Source organism: Pithys albifrons, chromosome 12 (assembly GCF_047495875.1).
Source record: "Pithys albifrons albifrons isolate INPA30051 chromosome 12, PitAlb_v1, whole genome shotgun sequence".
NCBI lineage: Eukaryota > Metazoa > Chordata > Aves > Passeriformes > Thamnophilidae > Pithys > Pithys albifrons.
In genome coordinates this window covers 19,063,279-19,081,429 of record NC_092469.1, presented here as the reverse complement: position 1 = coordinate 19,081,429, position 18,151 = coordinate 19,063,279, and positions in this window count along the sequence as shown.

Sequence of the window (18,151 nt, the reverse complement as noted above, 5' to 3'; positions counted from 1 at the left end):
CCCAGCCAGTGCCCCAGCCCTGTCCTGGCACAGGGGGCCCATGAACAGCAGCAGAACCCCCAGCCCTCCCCCGGCACAGGGGCCCATTAACACCAGCAGAGCCCCCAGCCCTGCCCTGGCAAGGAGGGGCCCATGAACAGCAGCAGAGCCCCCAACCCTGCCCTGGCACGGGGGCCCATGAACAGCAGCAGAGCCCCCAGCCCTGCCCTGGCACAGGGATCCATGAACACCAGCAGAGCCCCCAGCCAGTGCCCCAGCCCTGCCCATGGCATGTGCCCCAGCCCTGCCCACGGAACTCGCTGCCCCCAGTGAAGTTTCTCCAAGTGAACTTCGCAAAGTCGTTGTTGGAGCTCAAAATCGTGTGTTTAAAAGCTGGGGAAGGAGGGGGTGGGAAAACTCCCTTCTTTTTTACAAGCTGCTGGATAATGAATAGCCCATTTCAAGGAATGTGTGAGTTCCTATTATGGTGCTCAGTGAATGCTGTGAAATGTTTGCAGTCAATGTGTGTCCTGGTTTTCAAACAAATGCCTTTCTGTGTATTCACTCCTTTCTGCCCTCTGCCTTCTCCCAGACGTTTGTGGGACCTGGTCCTACCTGGCCAAAGGTAGAAGGTGAAGGGAGTGGGGTGGGGATGGGTCTGTCCCTGATGGAGATGTCCCACCTGCCTTCACCAGGAGTGGGATAAGGCTGTGCCTGCCTCTCACCTGCTTTTTGTTCAGTGAACTCTTGTGATGGGAACCTTCAGCATTTTGGGGCCAATCAAGGCTTCCAAGGGGTCATGGACACTGAGTAGATACATCCAAGTAGGGCAATGGAGGATTGACTGTGACCCAGCCATAGACTACCTGAAGGGAAGTTCTGGCCAGGTGGGGGTTGGTCTCTTCTCCCAGGCACTCAGCAATAGGACAAGGGGGCACGATGGACTCAAGCTCTGCCAGGGGAAATTGAAGTTGGACAGCAGAAAAAACTTCTTTGCAGAGAGAGTGCTCAGGGATTGGAATGGGCTGCCCAGAGAGGGGGTGGATTCCCCATCCCTGGAGGTTTTTAACCTGAGCTTGGCCGTGGCACTGAGTGCCATGATCTGGTAAAGGGACTGGAGTTGGCCCAAGGGTTGGATTTGATGATCTTGGGGGTCTTTTCCAACCCAAACCATTCTGTGATTCTATGAGTCTATGAGTCTATGATTCTAGGATTTTGAGGCTTGAATATATTGCCTTGAGACACCCTCCAATGTCTGAGGCACCTGCAAGGGGATGACAGAATCAATACAGGACCTGTGGGAGACTCTTATCCTTGGGAGTAACAGTTGAGGGCAGAGGCCCCTGAGGAGACAAAAAAAAAACTTTAAACAGCCACTCGAGGGTTGATAACTTTATCCCTTCCATCACCCTCTCTCTGAAGACTGCCTGGAAATGTGAAGTCTCAGAAAACCCCAGTGAAGAGGACAAACAGAAAAGAGATCTGTCCACTGCTCAAGAGGAAAATGGGAAGGCCACACAGAGGCAGGAGGGGTTTGCTTTCATGAGCAAAGATGAAGGTTCCTCAGAGGGGGTGAGGACCCCACTGAGATCCTGCTTTGCTCAGTCATCGTTCAGTGGAAACCTGAAGCTCTTCTGCACTGCCCCACAACAAGCCCTTTGCTTCAGAGCAGGTAGGATGCAAAACCTGAATTCCTTCTTCTAGTTTGACATCTGCCTGAAATCCAATGGCAGCACAATAACAAAAAGCTCTGGAGAAGTGGACACAGAAGCTCAGGAGCCTCTGGAGGTTCTCTGCTCCTTTGGGATGTGTCCCATTTGAGCTGTGACACGTTGCATCAAAAAGGTCACTTTAGGCAATGAGTTCCTGTCCTTCCTCCAGGTGCTCTTGTCCCTCCTCCTGGTGCTCCTGTCCCTCCTCCAGGTGCTCCTGTCCCTCCTCCAGGTGTTCCGGTCCCACCTCCTGGTGCTTCTGTCCTTCCTCCTGGTGCTCCTGTCCTTCCTCCAGGTGCTCCTGTACCTCCTCCAGGTGCTCTTGTCCCTTCTCCAGGTGCTCCTGTCCCTCCTCCTGGTGCTCCTGTCCCTATTCCTGGTGCTCCTGTCCCTACTCCTGGTGTTCCTGTCCCTATTCCTGGTGCTCCTGTCCTTACTCCTGGTGCTCCTGTCCCTCCTCCAGGTGCTCCTGTCCCCAGGCACTCCCTGGCTATGGGCAGGCATGGATGGACTCTGGGCAGCAGATGTCAGGGGGTGAGAAAGCCTCTCTTTGCTCAGCCACCCTCTGAGGAAGCTTCTCTCTCATCCCCCCCTTTCCACAGCTCTGTTTGGACACAAACACAATTTCGGTGTAGGAATAATTTCTTCATAGCCAGGAAACAGACTCTGACTGAGACTTTCTTTGTAAAAAACTAATATTTTTTCTTTATTTTTACTTCCTCTGGGTTGGGAACAGTCCCTGCTTTCCCCCCAGGGATGCAAGGCTGGCATGTGCTGTGCCTTTGCAGCAGGCAGAGCAGCTGCACAGAGCTTGAGGAGTTGGGCTCCTTCTGAGGCAGCACAACCAAGTCCTGCAGGTTCAACTCCGAGACTTTGGAAACAACCCAAGGCCTGACGATCCCCAGGCTTGTTTCAAGGGAAGGAAGGTGGTTGTTGGAGGAGAATCAGCCCTGCCAGGCTCTGAAGGCAGTTGGGACACACAGCAAGAGCCTGAGAAGCCAAGAGGCTGGAACCTGCTCTGTGGTGGCTGAAGTTCCATTGCTGGGACAACAAACAAACAGGAAGGGTCTGTGCAGATGGATCCTCATCTTTGGCTTCCCATGGGCTCTAAAATCCGAGTGTTCCCCAAGTCACAAGCCCCAGAATTCACACCTCGAGGTCCTTACTGAAAAGGATGAACAGAAAGCAGTTTCACAAAGCAGGAGAAGGGGGAGGTTTATGTTTCTTTAAAAAATATATCCAGCAGCGCTTTTCAAATTCTTAAAGGCTCATTAAGCTACAAAATCTTTCCATTACTAATTTCAGTTAATTACCATCTTAAACTAATAAAGACTCACTTTCTAGGATCAAAGGCTGGTGCTTCAAACTAAGGCAAATTCTCTTGAAGTCACCCACAGATTTGGAAAAGCTCCCAAACACACAGTGAGGAGCTGGTGGTGCAGAAGACCAGAGAAGGTCTTGCAGAAGACCAAGAGATGGGAAGACAGACCCTTCCCCACACCCCTCCCTCACCTTCACCTGGAATGTGGGCATGTTCCCCTCCTGTTTCCACCACCCAGATCCAGAGGGAACCACGGGGTTATTTGCTGGCTGGGTATTTCTGTTCCCATCCTCCTCACAAAGGCTCTGCATTTTGGCTCTGCAAACACACAGTGAGGAGCTGGTGGTGCAGAAGACCAAGAGCTGATGGGAACACAGACCCTTCCCCACACCCCTTCCTCACCTTCACCTGGAATGTGGGCATGTTCCCCTCCTGTTTCCACCACCCAGATCCAGAGGGAACCACGGGGCTATTTGCTGGCTGAGTGTTACTCTTCCCATCCTCCTCATAAAGCCTCTGCATTTTGGCTCTGCCAAAGCCCAAGCTCAGAGTAAATCATCTTTGCTTGCTGATGATTGATGGCTAATTGGAGGTGAAAAGTCCTGAATAAGAAGTTTTCCACCCAAGAACTTAAATTCTCCACTCTGGCACTACTTCTTTTAGAAGAAGTCCTTTGAAAAAAAACAGGTTTCAGGATGAAACAGAGCAAAAGGAAGCTGAATATCTAATTATAAAAGACTGGGAGGGGGCAGGCAAGGAGGGAGGAACAGAAAGATCCTGAGCTGGCTGGGAAATGCAGCACTTCTTTATTTATCAGCTCTGTTTACTTTCAGCCCCATCCAACTGGAGCAGTAGGTGCAGACCTAAAAATGAAAATAGGAAACTTCCTGGCCATGGGAGTTCCCAAGTCCAATCAAGTCAACTCCACCACTGCCATGGATTTTGAGAGGAGGGAGAAGGAGGGAGAGAGAGATGAGGCCTCTGAGGTACCTTGTGCTGAAGCATCCAGGGCATGGTGGGGCTGAGTGAGACCAGAAGGGAAGGGCAGGTCCAGGAGCACAAATTGTCCATTATTTGCATGACATTGGGAGGAATATTCCCACTTTTCCTCACTGCAGGGATGATCCTTTTAATGAAGCACAGAATGGCTGTGATGGAGCTTTGTGGGCCACCAAAAATGCCTGAAAATTTAGAGCTACAGATGCCCAGATCTACAACTGGAAATATATTTCCTCCCTCCACAACAAGCAGGAGTTTCCAGGGAGATTAAAGGTGCAGAAAGACCATTTTTCCTGCAGGATCCTGAACTGTAAATCACAGGTTAGTCCCATTTGGGCATTTTCCTCAATTTTTAAATAAATTGCTCTTCTCCTAGACAAGATTTCCAACTTGCTGGGGGTGCTGAAGGGCTTTTGCCCAATGAAAATATGGAATTTTTGGGTTTTATACTATTCCATAGGTGAGAGTGGCTGTGAAGGGCTGAGACAGACACTCAAATATTCCTTTCCCAGCTGAAGCCCTTCCAGTTTCTAGGTAGGAAAAAACAACACAAAACCATTTAAAAATGAACAAAACATGTAAGAAACACAATGTTTAGTTTAAAAAAAAAAATCTCAAATTATGGCAAATGCAACTTTGGTCAGTTTTTCCTTTCTGACACACCTTTATTAGCTGAAGGGAAGAGCCAGCAACTGCTCTTGCAATAATTCTGTCACAGAAACAGGCCCCAGTGAACCCTCTCTGAGATAACATCTTCAATAATCTTTCCACTGTTAAATAAACAGCCAGAAAGGAAAACAAGGATGGCTCCAAATATTCCTTTCTCCCCCCAGCAGTTGTTTCTGGGAGTGGAATGGTTCTGGTTGGAGGATCCTACATATGGCTCAGTTAATGGGTTGTGAAAGGAGTGAAAAACTTCCTAAAGAGGAATTTAAAGATGAGGGCTCAAAGAAGAGCCTTCCTTGCTGTAATTTATGGGCTGAATGATGTCTTAGGGAATGCAACTCCTCCCTCTCCAGGGAGGACATCCATGGGAGCAGGAGCTGCACCAAGGGGAGCTGGGCTTGGGCCGCTGCCAGAGATGAGAGAACTGGGGCAGCATCTGGCAGTGCCTTGAAGGAAACTCTTAGCTGAGGGAGAGAGTCACATTTCTCTAATTTTATTAGTATTGGCCAAATCTGGGAGTTCTCACCTGCACCTTAATTGGCCAAAATGGCTCTTGAAGACAGTTGGAATTTGTCTGGGTTATGGGCTCCCATAACAGCACCAGACCCCAGTGCCCTTTCTTGTACCAGCTGCTCTGATGAAGTGTCAAGAAGTCCCCACAAGGCAGATTTTAGGCCTTCAAGCTGTCCAACCACTGTGGCTGCTGGGGAACAACATTTTCCCTCCCATCTGAAGACTATTAGAGAGAGAAAAGAAGTCAGAACCACACTGAAAAATGTGAAGAGCAAGCAAAAATTTACACGGAGACATCTCAGGGTCTGCCAACATCATTAAGAGCACATAATTTTGCTGTTTCATCTCCATTTCTACCATTTTATAGAATCAGAAAATGGTTTGGGTTGGAAGGGACCTTAAAGGTCATCTTGTTCCAACCTCCCACTATCCCAGGTCGCTCCAAATCCCACCCAACCTGGCCTGGAATACCTCCAAGGATGGAGCAGCCACAGCTTCTCTGGGCAACCTGTGCCAGGACCTCACCACCCTCAAAGGGAAGAATTTCTTCCCAATTTTCCATAGAACAACATTTTAAGTTCTTCTGGAGGCAAAAACCTTCCATGAAAATGAACCACCTGAGGAGCAAAGACAGTAACACTTTCTTTGTTTTTTTTTTTTAATGGGTTTTCCAATTTTTAGTTACTTCTCCAAAGGACGTCTTTGAAGAAGAAGGGTCAGAGATTAGAGGAGGACTAAGCTACACTCTTGATCCTTTGGGGAGCTTCTCTGGAGCACAGATTGCTGATTTGGGGGCACATTTCTAGAAGAGGACAATGTGTGAGGTCCAGGATACATTCAGTCCTTCCCTCTGAGATGGGTCTGAGTTAAGATTCCATCCATTTCTGATGGGGCCAAACTCTTGGCCATGTCTCAAAGCAAGATGTTGAAGTGGAGACTGCTCTAAGTACACAAGTGAAGGCTCTGAAGTCAAACCATGAGGATAAAAACAATTAAAAAGTAAACTCAATGTCTGCCAAAGAGAAACTTGGACAAAACCAAGAGTAAAGACTGAAAATGTTCAAGCTTTTCTTCTTTCCTCTCTGGGAGCAGCTGTAGTTTGGTGTTCCCCTGGAAGTCATTCCCATCTGAGATTTGGGGAAATGATCAAGAATGAATCCAAATGGATGAGATTTGGAACAAAAGGCCATGGATAGAACTGGGGACTGTGATGTGTTTTTTTGAAGACCTTTAGAATACCAAGGGGTGCAATTTCATCTCCCCTGAGCTGACACCACTTTTATCCTTCACCCAAACTGCTGTTTATTCTTCAGAATCTTTTATTTCTCTCTTATTTTTTCCTCACTTCCCTACAGATTTTTGTTATAAAAACATGGGGTGCACGTGTTTTGATTTAATCAGCCAAAATGCTGGTTGCCATTGGTTGTTTTAACTGGTTGAGGGTTCTTTAAACCACATGGAATTTTCCTTTTCTATGGAAAATTGTAGGAAATTAATAAAATGCTCTTACCTTGGGCTCTCTAAGCTTATATATATTGAGATTTGGGTGGTGGTCATGGATGAGTGTGTAGGCAAAGCCATATGGATGGCTGGATGTGTGTGTGTGAAGGCAGAAGGAGAACTTTGGGAATTTTCCTTGCAGCAAAAGTGATGGGCCATTTTTCTTAAGACTTTTTTGAGGATCTTTTTCTGGGCTAAGGTGTGAGAATTGGCAGCATTTTCTGACAAACTGCTGAAGATTGGCTAATTAGAAACCAAGTCTCATTCCAAGCCAAACAAGCTGAGACCACTCAGCCTTGGTGGGATGTTTGTCTGAAGCCTTTCAGTGAGTGCTGACATTTTCAGAAAGAACAATATTGTCCATCCATGTTCACAAGTTCAGGGCAGCACTTGCTGTAAAGCAAAAAAAAAAATGGTATAAAATCTGCTTTATGGGAGAGATCCATCCTCACACTCCTCCCAGGCAGGAAACAGAACCCAAACCATTGGGTTGGTTTGTTATTTATGGAAGTGATAACACCCCTTTAGGTGCAGAGATGGCTTTTTAGCAAGGGTTTGATGGTTTATTCAGCCTCCCAAGTGGGGGGGGATTGAAGTCAAAGGATTTCCCCAAGGTCTCAAAGGTCGGTGATGCACCAGCCCCCAATCCTCCACCCCTTGTCACTCAACTGGCTCCTCTGGGCTCTAACAAGCACCACACTGGGGAGGATGAGGACAGAATTTTGGCCCTGTTTCCTCAGCCTTATTAATTTCAAAGGGCTCTTCTGCTAAACACACACCGTGGGCTCCGTGAATGAACGTTCTGGCCTCACAGACCTGGTAGACAGTGAAATATTTCTCCCCAAAGATGTGATGGAAGCTCCATAACTCACATCACACAGAATTGGGGCTGACAAAGCACAGGCAAACACAGCAGTGTGAGCAGAGTTCCTCTGGCAGGAGGAGTCAGAGCAGAGGGTTTAACACACAACGTGCTCTCGTGCATCTCTGCTCGCCCTGTGGTCTGCAAACCACTGGTGGTCCAGGAGCCATCAGAACACAGCCCAAGAGATGATAGATATGTCTTTGTTATGTTTTTGTTTCTAATAAAAAGGCACATTCTGGAACAAAAATAAATGAAAGGGGAGCAAATGTAAGCCCAGAGCACTTAAAACTTTCCCTCATTTTCTGGTTCCAAAGGAAAGTCCCCACAGCAGCAGCACCACACAGGATGGCCCTTGGATTGTGCATCCTGCAAAAGTTGGCTGTGGATTTAAGGATCACAGAATTCCAGGATGGTTTGGGTTGGAAGGAGCCTTGAAGATGATCTCATTTCTAGCCCCTCTTCAGGAGCTGAGGCACCTTCCACTGGACCAGGCAGGTGTAAAGCACTAAGGCAGCAGATGCAGACTGGAAGGGGAGAAGCCTTCTCCTTCAGCTCTCCAAATGAATGGGTCATATAATTTCTCATTTTTGTGTCATATCAAGGTGTTGATTATAATCCTATGTCTTCATTATATTCCTCTGCTCTTGACTTTGGAGTCAGGAGCTCTGCTTTCTTCCCACCACAGCTGGTATTACTTGGCTTGTCCCTCTACATGACTTCTTTTGCCTCTGTTTGCTTGCAGTGAAATCAGGATTGTTTAATTGAGGGTCACATCCTTTCACTGTCTTGAGGACTGACTAAACCATGCAGACCATCTGCAAGTGCCTGAGGTGCTGCTGGAAGGTCTCCTCCAGTCCTGCTGCCTGAATCTCCCATCCATCACTGCCCTTTAATAGAAGGGCAAAGCTGACTGAAAGGTTCTGAGGAAATTCTGGATTTGGTGGGCAAGGAATGGCACTAGAAAAGGTGAGGTTGTTGTGAAAAACAGCTCTGACAATTTGCATTTTCCTACAAAATAATAATTTCACCAGTTGTGACGTTGTCTGAATTCCCAATCATATCACAGAGCATTGTGAGGCTTAGAGAAGGTTTAGGGAGAGAGCAAAGAGGGCAATTCTTTGCCTCTGAAATCAGCTATTTTTATTCACTCCATGCTGAGACTGAACCTACACAGAAAGAAACATCCTTTTTTTCTCCTCTGTGAACAGTTAGCCAGAATAATGCCAAAGGAATGGGAGCATCACCCATTGCCTCCCATCAGAACTGTTGGATTCCTCAGGCTTTGTACCTCAGCTTGATGTTAAAATGATATTAAAGTGTCTGTGACTTCGTGGCCACCACAGACCCCTGCTGAGGTGGCCTTGGAGACAATCTGCATTCCCAAGACACGTGGTTTGTACCATGCAGGCTTGAGAATGCTCTTAATGGTCCAAAATGTTCTCCTTCAGCCTGTTTTATTTATCCTGACCATTTAAACAACCATCTCTTTTTTGAACATGGCTATTTTTTAGAGATTGGGGAGATCATTATTTGTACAGTTCACTTCCCTCTCCTTCGTCTCGAACTGTTTTTCTTATATACATATGAAGTCCTTTGGATCCAGCAGAGTTCATGGAGTACAAAGACTTGGGCTGCAAAAAAATATTTGCATTTCGCTCGTATTGGGGAGAAAGGTCAATAAAATAAAGAGAGAGGAGAAATCCTGGGGTGAAATGTTGGCCCCACCATAGTCCATGGGAGTCCTGCCATTGCCTTCAGTGGTGGCCAGAACTTCACCCTCCTCGCCTCAGACGCGGTGAATGACTCCTCTCTGGCCACATATTTCAAGCCTTAGGAGGCAAATGGGACAGAAATAAATCAATAGCCCACCAGAAAGGCAGATTTCACCTTGTCCTCTGTGTTTCTGAATCCATAAAACACGAATTCGGGGCCAAATCTTTGATCTCTGTGGTTTTGACGTGGATTTTTGTTATTCCTCGGGGTTACAGAGCTGGGCTGGCTGGGCTCTATAGGTGCAACAACCTGAAGGACAGGAATGCACAGCATTCTTCTGAGATGAAAGCACCCCCAGCACAGACCCAGGGCTGGCCAGGCTGTCTGCTCCACACAGAAACAAAGACTGAAACCAGATTGGCCTCGTGCCTGAGACAACACTCAGAGCTTCCCTGTGGCTTTCTGCTCCCAGGGAGAAAGAGCAAAGGAATCAGCAGGGACACCAGTGGAAGTCATGGTTTGACAACATCAAAGAGCAGCTTGGACTTCATCCTCAGAGAGAGAAAAAAGGTTGCCAGGATCCCATGAGTTGGCTGAGTAAGAAGGGAAGCGCTGCCAACGCTCTGATTCAGGATGACTTGGGGTGACCCAGTGAGTGATGGCCATTGCCAGTGGGAGAAGTTAACAGAGAAAAGCAGAGAGATAAAGAAAAATAACCAAGCAAATAGAAGAACTGGGAATGCATTGGAGCACAGGGGGAGTTGCCTCTGGAATCAGAACTGTCTGTGTCAGTAGGAAGGTCAACAGTGACTTCTGAGAAGGCATTTGCAGCCTTCCTTACTGCTCCTGTCCCTTGACAGGGACACACTGGGGTGGGGTTATTTGTCCTGACCACAGTGGTAGAATAATGGACAGCACTGGGGGGGAAGGATGAAAATCCATCATTCATAAACCAGGATGTCCATCTGCACAGGGATATCACATATGATGTGGGGGCAGGCCCTGCCTGTTCTTACAAATGACCTGGTCCTTCTTTATGAAGACCAAGTCCCCAGGGAGGGCTCAGAGACTTGACATATTTGTGTGAGAGAAGACACTGGCCATGTGTGACAGTCCAAGGCACTGTTACAGCCAAGGGACGAGGGACAGGCAGCTGCCTTTGGGCAAGAAAAGGTCTGGTGACTGTTTATTGGGTGGATAGAAAGGTTTGGTGACTGTTTATTGGCCCAGGGTGGATAGAAAATGTTTCCCAGTTCTCCAAAGGTTGAAAAATCCATAAAAATGGATGAAAAGAGATCTTGAAGTTCGTTTTCCAAACGAGAGATTCAGAGGGATGTGATGAGCAGGGTGGCTCCCAGTCTGCTGTAAATCATCTCTCCTTCTGCTATGGGCTAATATAGAATCACAGAATCATTAAGGTTGGAAAAGATCTCCAAGATCATCAAGTCCAGCCTTAGACCAACCACCACATTGCCTATAAACCAAAGCACTGAGGGACATGTCTACTCCTCCTTGAACACTTCCAGAGATGGTGACTCCACCACTTTCCTGGGGAGCCTGTTCCATATGCTCTGTCCCTGCAGCTCCTGCATTTCACCTCATGCTGGACAACTCTGCCTTTCTCCATAGTCAGCATTCCAGTCCACATCCAAGAAAGAGGAATGGTTTTGGCCACAGCCACACCCAGGGCAGCTGGGTCTGGTCTTTAGCTGGACCTTTGGGTGACCAAAGCAATGGGGGAGCAGAGCTGCTCTCAAGCTCCTGGGATTTTTGGCAAATCACCTCCCTGCATTTCCATAGCTCCAGTTCTTGCCTTGGCTGTTGACACTCTCAGCTCTGCAGAGGGTTTTGTTCAGCACCTCTTGCAACAGGACCCTGATCTTTTCAATGCCTCTGAACACCACAGGAATATAAATAATATGAAAGCATTTATCAAAACTTCCAGAGGAAACTCTCTGGCCTTTGATTTAAATCCTGTAAAATGAGACTTGGAAAACATTCCTCCAAAGGAGCAGAGGATTAATTAACACCTGCCCAGCCCAGTGTGAGCACAAGCAGTGCTGAGAACCCTCAGCACCCACTGACTCACCACCAGGATGAGTTTTCCTCAAGAGAGGGTGCAGACAGGCCCTGGATCTCATGGGGCATCACAGATACAGTGGCATCTCCTTCCTTTCACTGGGTTTGTTTTTCTGCACAAAGAACTCAAAGCAAAGGGGGGAAAATTAGGACATGTTTGAAGAGGTGAGGAAGGAATAGCTGAGCATTCTTGAGGCTTAAAGGGCTCATGGCTAAACTTGATTAAAAATAATTTTCAAGATTGAGATCAATGAGTGTCCTACTGGATTGAGGGGTTGCCCACAGAGCTTTCAGCTCCATCTACTGATTTATCCATCACTAACCTGTGGGGTGATCAGGTGTCCTCACAGCTGCTGAAAGCTGTTTCCAAACCCCATTTGGTCCCAGTTCCTCTGTCTTCCTTTTGGGCAGACTCAAAGTTATAGAATTATGAAATCTCAGAATGGTTTGGGTTGGAAGTCACCTTAAAGCCCATCTGCCATGGACAGGGACACCTCCCACTGTCCCAGGGTGTTCCAAGCCCTGTCCAACCTGGCCTTGGACACTTCCAGGGATGGGACAGCCACAGCTTCTCTGGGCAACCTGTGCCAGGGCCTGCCCACCCTCCCAGGGAAGAATTTCTTCCCGATATCCCATCAATATCTCCCCTCTTCCAGCTTCAAGCCAAGTTGGAGTTCGTTGTCTCAGCTGGTTCAAATTGCAGAGCACAAGAAGGGAGAATGGTTTTCCAGCTTTTAAGCCAGGATAATTTGCTAGCTTTATTTTTATTTTATTTTATTGTAAAAATGGTTTAAATCAATCAAGTCACTCTTCCGAGTTACAGAGCAGCAATAAATCCTAATCTGTTTGGACTCAATTTCCCATTAATTTTTCTGCCAAGCACCTTAATAAAAATGGATTAATTTAAAGCTGTGTGGAGAAAATATATATAGACTTTTACAGGAGCCCTTTCTTTAGCTGGACTTGTGTGCATGTTTGAATCATTAGAATAGCAATAAAAAGACCTGGTAATTACATTGCCTGTAAAAAGTCATTAGACAGGAATGGAAATACATAAACCCCCACAATTAATGGTAGATGAGTCCATGCACACACATACACAGATGGGCTTGGAAAAATATGAATATAAAGATGGGATAATATGGGCAGGGAAGGAGACTGGTCTGAGGTTTAAATGAGTGATCTTCTAAGTTTGTGGGTTCTAACAGTCCTGAGGAGCCTCATGCATAGAGTGGCTGGAGAGCAGCCAGGCAGAGGGACCTGGGGGGACTGAGGGACAGGAAGCTCAACAGGAGCCAACAGTGTGCCCAGGTGGCCAAGAAGGCCAATGGGATCCTGGCCTGGATCCAAACTAGCGTGGCCAGCAGGCCCAGGGCAGTGACCCTTCCCCTGGACTCTGCCTTGGGGAGGCCACACCTTGAGTGTTGTGTTCAGTTCTGGGGCCCTCAGTTGAGGCAAGAGATTGAGGGGCTGGAGCCGGGCCAGAGAGAGCAACGAGGCTGGAGAAGGGACTGGATGTGGCACTGAGTGTCCTCTTAAACACCTCCAGGGACAGAGAATCCCACATGTCTTGATCCAACCCCACTGTGATCACCAGCCCAGGGCACTGTGTGATCCCAGTGGGATTGGATCAAGGGTTGGACTTGATGATCTCAGAGGTCTCTTCCAACCCAACTGAGAAGAGCAACGAGGCTGGAGAAGGGACTGGAGCACAAGTGCTGTGGGGAGAGGCTGAGGGAGCTGGGGGTGTTCAGCCTGGAGAAGAGGAGGCTCAGAGGTGACCTCAGCACTGTCTGGAACTGCCTGAAGGGAAGTTCTGGCCAGGTGGGGGTTGGTCTCTTCTCCCAGGCACTCAGCAATGGGACAAGGGGGCACGATGGGCTCAAGCTCTGCCAGGGGAAATTGAAGTTGGAGAGCAGAAAGAAATTCTTTACAGAGAGAGTGCTCAGGCATTGGAATGGGCTGCCCAGAGAGGGGGTGGATTCCCCATCCCTGGAGGTTTTTCAACTGAGCTTGGCCGTGGCACTGAGTGCCATGATCTGGTAAAGGGACTGGAGTTGGCCCAAGGGTTGGACTTGATGATCTTAGAGGGCTTTTCCAACCCAATCCATTCTATGATTCTGTGATTCCTTAACAATGAAATTCCTGCAGTACTTGCTGGCTGGGAATACCCACACCCACAGCAGATCCCAAAAGCTGGATGAGGACTCCAGATGAGGAGGGGCTGCAGCATTTCTGTATCCAGACATAACACCAACTGCCCTCATTTCTCAAACAAGCTTTGTCCAAAGCGATGAATGCCAGGGCTTGACCTCTCCTGTCCACAGTCCCAAGCGCTGTGTCGAGTCAGGGACAGCAAATAAACAACCTGAGTGTGCCTCCCTGGGAGTATTTATGGGCCCAGACAGGCAGAAATCATCCTAGGGGTAATCTGGGAGCAAACACAGCCCCAGAGAGGCTTTTTTAGGCTGAGGAAAATGCAGTGAAACTCTGCTGACCCCTCGGGACTCCTCCACAGTGATGCTGCAGTTGGGTCTCACTGAGCCCCAGTTCCTGCCCTGCCAAGGGGTGTTGCTGGAATCCTGCACGTGCAGATGATGGAAAACCACACTGGGGGGGATTTAGTTGCAGTTAAGGGGTGGTGGGGCTGGAGGAACCACCCTCTGCCATGGGAGAGGAAGGTGGGAATTAAGCTACAGAAGAATCAGTGTCACCTCTGTTTAAACACTCAGCTTCAACCTCTCCAGAGGAACATGCTCAGGAAAGACAGGGATATATATTTCAAACTGGGGTCTTGTCACCTGGGAGCAAAGCAGGGAGACCTCCCAGTTCCACCACACAGAGGTGGTCCAGGCTGGGCTTGCTGAATGCATGGGAAACAAAAAGAAAAGGCCAAGGGAGAAAATCATCCCTCTCTCACTCAACCATCACAGGACAAAAGGATTATTCTTAAACCTCTGCTTTGAAAGCATTGTCAATCCTTGAGGTCAGTTACTGAATTTTAAAAGGAGCAGCAGCAGATGCTCCAAAGTGGAACAAGGGGGATCATTTACATGCTCAATTCAAAGAAAATGTAACGAAAAAAGAAAATCAAACTACAAGAAAAATAACCTGAAAGAAGTGAGATTTTCTTGCTGAAGTCATTGAAAGGATATTTTTCCCTCCTATCAGCTGCTCTTGTATCCAAGGTCAACGTTCTTTTCCCCCTTTTCAGGAGAGCTTTGGACTGACATTTGTTTATAATATCTTCTTAGAATTTACTAAAATATTTCCAATATAAGACCCGTGGCATCAACTCATCTTTCCTCACCGAAGCAACGAGCACAAGGCGTTGGGTTTCCTGTTTACATGGCAGGGCAGGGCAGGCTCATTCCTCCCGTGGATTCATCTCCCCTTTTCCCACATAATCCATAAATGAAGCCCAGATGGAAAGAATTAGCTTGAAATCTCTCCCTCCTCCTGACCACCCCCAGAAAAAAAAAAAAAACTGCTGGGAGAGGGGTTTTGGTAGCACTGATTACGCTGCAAAATTGTTCAGTGATTCTTTACATTCTTAAGGATGTTGCAATCTCCCCAAAGAAATGGAGGATTATAATGCTGGTGTGATATGTGATATCAGCACATGATATATTATGGTTTCTACATTATTCCTCTGCTTGCAAGACCAGGGATATTAAAAAGAAGCCACTGAAAATGGATGAAGCAAGTAGCTAGAGACTAACAGACACTAATCCAAGCTTAGGGAATTCAGTGAAGAGACTTCCCAACAAAAACATGGGATTAAACCTCTCAAAGTCTTCCAAAGCTCAGCTTGGTGTAGATGATAAGCTTTGACATTGTTTACATGCTTTTGACAGTGGTCTTGCTGGATAGAAGATTATGCTCTCTATTCCTTCTTTTGCAAGGGAAAAGCTTTCCTTGAGATGCCTTTTAGAGAGAGAAAGTTTGGGATGGCTGTTCCTTCCAGGACCTTGGCCAGGTATCAAACCATCAGATCACTGTTAGCAGATGGATTTCCATCCCACTGGCATTGCAGGGAATTTATACAATATCCACCACCTTCCAGGCTTCACAGGCATGTCTGGATCTCTTAGGACAGGGAAAAGTGGCCCCAAAGTTATGCCAACAGTGTTTCAGGATGGACAAGGGATTAGACCCCTCAGTTCAGAAAGGACATTGAGGGGCTGGAGCGGGGCCAGAGAAGAGCAACAAGGCTGGAGAAGGGACTGGAGCACAAGTGCTGTGGGGAGAGGCTGAGGGAGCTGGGGGTGTTCAGCCTGGAGAAGAGGAGGCTCAGAGGTGACCTCAGCACTGTCTGGAACTGCCTGAAGGGAAGTTCTGGCCAGGTGGGGGTTGGTCTCTTCTCCCAGGCACTCAGCAATAGGACAAGGGGGCACGATGGGCTCAAGCTCTGCCAGGGGAAATTGAAGTTGGAGAGCAGAAAAAACTTCTTTGCAGAGAGAGTGCTCAGGGATTGGAATGGGCTGCCCAGAGAGGGGGTGGATTCCCCATCCCTGGAGGTTTTTCAGCTGAGCTTGGCCGTGGCACTGAGTGCCATGATCTGGTAAAGGGACTGGAGTTGGACCAAGGGTTGGACTCGATGATCTGGGAGGTCTTTTCCAACCCAATCCATTCTGTGATTCTATGAAAAGTTCTGTCACTGAGAGAGTTGAGCATCAGCACAGGTTCCCCAGGGAAGTGTTGGAGTCACCATCCATGGAATGTTCAAACAATGAGTAGACATGGCTCTTGGCATCCCAGTTTAGTGGGAATGGTGGCATTCCTTTGCAGGTTGGACTTGATGATCCTGGAGATCTTTTGCAATCTTGATTCTGTGATTTTATCCTTCTTGATACTCTTTTCCCCACTTGGTCTTCTCCAGCCCCAGGGACGTCGTGTTGGTCAGACCTTTAACAGTGGGGATATCTCACAACATCAATTTTTCTGCAACCATAACTATGTCATGGCCAATTCCTGAGCATCCTGTTGGGAAGAGCTGAGCCTCCAGTGGGGCTGTGCTTCCACAAAGGCTTCCCAAACTGCCTGTGGATCCTCCCTGGCTCGTGCACACCACGGGAAAAACTCATCAAAGGCAGTTAATTAACTAGTCCAGCTACACCTTCATCCCATCCCTGTGGAAGTAAAACCTCAGCTACATCCTTTTAATCCTCAATTATTAAATTGTTTTAAGGACTTGACTGCACTGGAGAGCTCTGAAGTTGCCACATGCCCTGAACTGCTCCTGAATTCCTTCCCAAAAAACAGGTCATGCAGCAGGAGTTGGAATCCCAAGGGGAAGAAATTCATGTGCCAGGGGTTGAGGTGAGAGGAATATCAGCCAAAAAGGCACCTCTTGTTTGGTTTACACCATCACATTCCTTCCTGCTGAAGGTGGGAAATTCCATGGAGAAATGACTCTTTTTTTTCAGTGGATAATAAATAGGAAAAGCTGGAAGATCAGCATTAATTTTCAGGCAAATTCCATCAATTTTTAAAGGTTTTTATATGGGTGACTTTGGAGTTCTTTGGATTTTTTTAAATCTTATTTTATGAGCATTGCAATAGAAACAATTTTAAAATTTTTTTTGCAATACAGTTTTTTACTCTGAGAAATTCCCTTCTCAGAGAGGAAAGGGAGAAATTTGTGTGGGCAACAAGGAAAATGGACCCAAACTGACAAGAAAATGACAAATGAGACCAGAAATGAGGAAATGAAAATTACCAAAAATAGAGACATAAAAACAATGTAATAATTATCAATGGACTTCAAGAAGGGGGGAAATAGTCAGAAAAATCAAAATATTTGCAGGAAAACTTGCAATAAAAACACTCATCTCCACCCCACTAATCACTGAGGTAGGACCCAATGGAGGATTTTATTTCCCAGCCACAAATGCTCTGAAAAAAAACCCCTCAAAACTAATTTAAAAAAAGTTATGCAACTTTAGTCTGAGCAGTTAATTGGTCGAGGAAACAGAGTTTCCTCCAAGACTGATAAATACCAGAGGCTCTTTCAAACAACTGAGCAGTAAATCAAAGAGAAGTCCTGGTCCATTATACAATGAAATCAAAGTGATTTGCAGAACCCTCAATGTTTCTTCATTACCCTTAATCCTATCCCATTAAAGATGTGGGGAACTCTGATAAGCTTTTTCAGACAGGAAAATGATGGGCATTTTTATTTCCAGCATTTTCTCTTAGTGCTTTTGGTTTAAAATACAATGAAATATTGTAAATAATTTTATGAGGCTGTAATAAAACCCCCTGTAAATGAACCTAAAACTGTGAGCTTTGTCAAAAGTCGAGAGCAGGACCGAGTCATGAGGATATCCTGGATCAGAAAAACAAACAAATAAAGGAATATTTTATATGTTAGTGTGAATTTTGCATGCAGAATATTTAAAGAATAATGAGCCATCCGTGTTCAGTGGCACAGGGAACATATTTAGAATGTGGAGAACTAAAAATTAGTTTTTAATCAGTATAGAGAAGGGAATAATGAGTTATTTCCTTAAATCACAGATGCCATTCATAGTTTTGGCACAATATATAATAAAAACAGAGGGTACACTAAACCTCTATCATTTATAAACATATAAAGAATGACTTACAATGCAGTGCCAGGATAAAGATCATCCCTCTTTTGACACAACCCAATTGTGTGTGTGCATGACATGGAAATTCAGGCTGTGTTGTGTTCACTTTATGCCACAGAATAAATAACATCTGAATTGATATTTGCATCTACAGAGAACCACAGAATCCCAGAATGGTTTGGGTTGAAGGGACCTTAAAGATCATCTT